Source organism: Heterocephalus glaber, unplaced genomic scaffold (assembly GCF_053883595.1).
Source record: "Heterocephalus glaber isolate CG9 unplaced genomic scaffold, H.glaber_assembly_v1.0 deba00001613, whole genome shotgun sequence".
NCBI classification, from domain to species: Eukaryota; Metazoa; Chordata; class Mammalia; order Rodentia; family Bathyergidae; genus Heterocephalus; species Heterocephalus glaber.
This window is the reverse complement of record NW_028258384.1, coordinates 7,156,999-7,159,785: the sequence shown is the minus strand read 5'-3', so window position 1 is coordinate 7,159,785 and position 2,787 is coordinate 7,156,999. Positions and strand designations below refer to the sequence as shown.

Here is a 2,787-nt window from a genome sequence, read left to right as displayed (position 1 = left end):
CCAAGCATATTAGTGCCCTTAACATCAGGGTATTTGTTGTTGTTGTTATTATATTTTTCACATAGTATTTTGAAATAAATAGATAAATGGAAATTAAAGGGAAATTTGCTTTAGGAATGCAATGATTCTAAATCATTTCACTAAGAAGCACCTTTTGATATGCTGGTCTGAATTTTTAAATATAATATCTAAACTACTTATTTCTGAAGTACGATTTTCTCCAGTTTTAGTAACTTCATACACACCAATATTAAGGACACCAACCTGTGCTTTCTAGATTTCTGAAGGTGTTTAATAATATAACAGGTTGGATATGGCTCATTGTCAAGTGTGGGTGGACAGAGATTTCATGATAAATTGGCTACAGAAAGCTAAATAAACTCTTATGGTGAATAATGTTTTGTGTTTTGCTTGAGACAAATAGATGTTGAAGCCATGTACCACCACAGTCCCTGCTTAACATTCCTGTTTCTTTATTCTTCATAGTTTTCTAATGAACAAATTAGTATTCCTGAGTAAGAGTATAAAAAAGATAACCTTCCTACCAAAAGTATAAAGACAAATAAAATGTCAACTCACAATACAAATTTTTTACATAGCATTACAGATGCAGATAGACTGCTGCTCTTCAGTATTACTGGCCCACTCCTTAAAAAGACTACAGATAAAGATTCAATTATCTAAAACACTTTGAAGTACAGTAATTAAATTCTTTAAACCATAAACATATCCCTCATCTATTGTGTTACTATGGAATACATGAGCAAAATCTATCATTCGCACTTCTACTTCTGCAATTTCTTGGCAACTAGTGGGAAGATGGTAGAAAATTTTTTCCAGTTGGGAAAGTACATTTCCATTTAAATGTTCTTGTGACATGCTTTTCCATCCATTGTCTTGCTCCATATTTTCAACTTTCAGTGAAGTCTGACTGTGATGCTTTTTTGAATACATTTTTCTGTGACGAGCATACATCTTGAAAAAGTTCTTGCCTACTGAAGACTCTATTTTTCCATTCACTGTGGAACTTAACATATGAAAGTTATTGTACTCCAGTACTTCCGTGTCTGACAGTTGACCTTTGGACAAGAGCTTTTCTGCCAAAGTTCTGTTATTTGGATTTGTAGTGGTTGCCTGAGATGAACCTTCATAAACAAATAGTAATGAACTTGCATAAAAGTTAAGTTGCTTCTGGCTTTCAAACCACTGCAGAATTTTCTCAGTCTTCTGAATACTGACAGCAATTGCATCTTTCTTAAGCCAAACCCATTATGGAAAAACTTGGAGATTCCATCCTTTATAGTTTCTTTTGTTAAGCTTCTTCCAAAGTGCTGGTTTTATGTCTCATAGTTATCAGAATGAACATGATAAACCCTCATGCCAAGCACCAAGAATCCAATCTCTTCCATTAATAGGTACTTGCTGACCTGTTGCTCAGTGTTCTCAGATGAGGCAAAAAGATCATAGCTTTTTCGACCTATCTTTACATCCATTATACAAGGCTTATTAAATTTATGGGTCACATCTTCCACTTTTAGGTATAAATCATTTGGTGCAGTGGGAGGTGACCAGATACTATAATATTTTGGCAAATATTTTCATAGCTCTAGAAGAACACCATCACTACAATCAGCAGTGTAAACCATATTATGCAATTTCAGCTCTCTGGGGCCCCTCGGAGTTGGCTGTAATTGTTTCAAAACTGTGCCATCTGGATGTTGCAGTATTCCCACTTTGTCCTTTCTGTACATGTGCCCGGCCACCTGATGCGAGAGGGGCACGCAGCCCGCCGCCTGCCGTCTGCGGGGTGCCCTAGGGGGCGCCATCGCTCGCCAGTGGGGTCCGCATTTCTGGGGTGGCTGGCGCCCCGGGCTGGAGCGGGTATGGCGGCTCCGTGGCCGTAATGGAGAGCAAAGGGGTTGCAGAGGCGGCGACAGCAGGAAAAAATAGGGCAGAGGGAGGGGAATCCAGGGATCGCTCAGGCTCGGCCGCAAAGAGGCCCAGTGCCCGCTGGGGCTCGGGAAGGGGACCCATGACGCCATGGTGGCCCAGGCGCTCCCTACCCAATTCTAGGCTGAGCAGGGCTCCTAGCTCCCGCTGGGCGCTGCCCAGGAGACCAAGCGCAGGTGGCAGCAGCGCCCCGTGCTCCCAGGGGCCCGGACAGAACAGCAGCCCCCGGCCACTAAATCCATTTAAAGGGAACAATCCAAGAGGAAGAGATGACAATCATAAATATGCATGCACCAAATACTGCTGGACCCAACTATATAAAACAAGTATTAATGGACATGAAAAATCAAATAAGCATTAATGCAATAGTAGTGGGGGATCTCAATACCCACTGTCACAAATAGATTAATCAGCTAGAAAGAAAATACTAAAACTCAACCAAATTCTTTTTTTAAATTAATTTTATTGGTACACATTATGTATACAATATAATGATAATTCATCACTGGAAATATGTATCTTTACATAATCGATCTTGGCTCTTATTTTTCCCCATTCTGCTTCCCTCCCTTTAACCCCTCCACCTCTCCCTATTTACAAAGACTTTGTTTCCATTTTTTCATTTTCTCATATTAACTCCATTTGCTTCTTTCCTTTCTCCATTCCCTCCCACTTCCCCGTCCCCTTTGGACCTTTTCTTCCTACTTTACAACATCTATTATGCCTTTTGGTCCTTATTTACACTTTAAGTTTCTCACACTAGAACCTGTTTGGTATTTACACATCTGTCCTATTTATTTCACTTAAGAGTAATGCCTCAATGTGCATACATTTAGC

At 40.0% G+C, this 2,787-nt stretch overlaps 1 pseudogene; it reads right to left on the bottom strand.

Moving 5' to 3' along the window:
- Nucleotides 1-672: 672 nt before the first annotated feature.
- On the bottom strand, nt 673-1,863 carry LOC101701114 (inositol polyphosphate multikinase pseudogene; annotated as a pseudogene).
- Nucleotides 1,864-2,787: the final 924 nt, after the last annotated feature.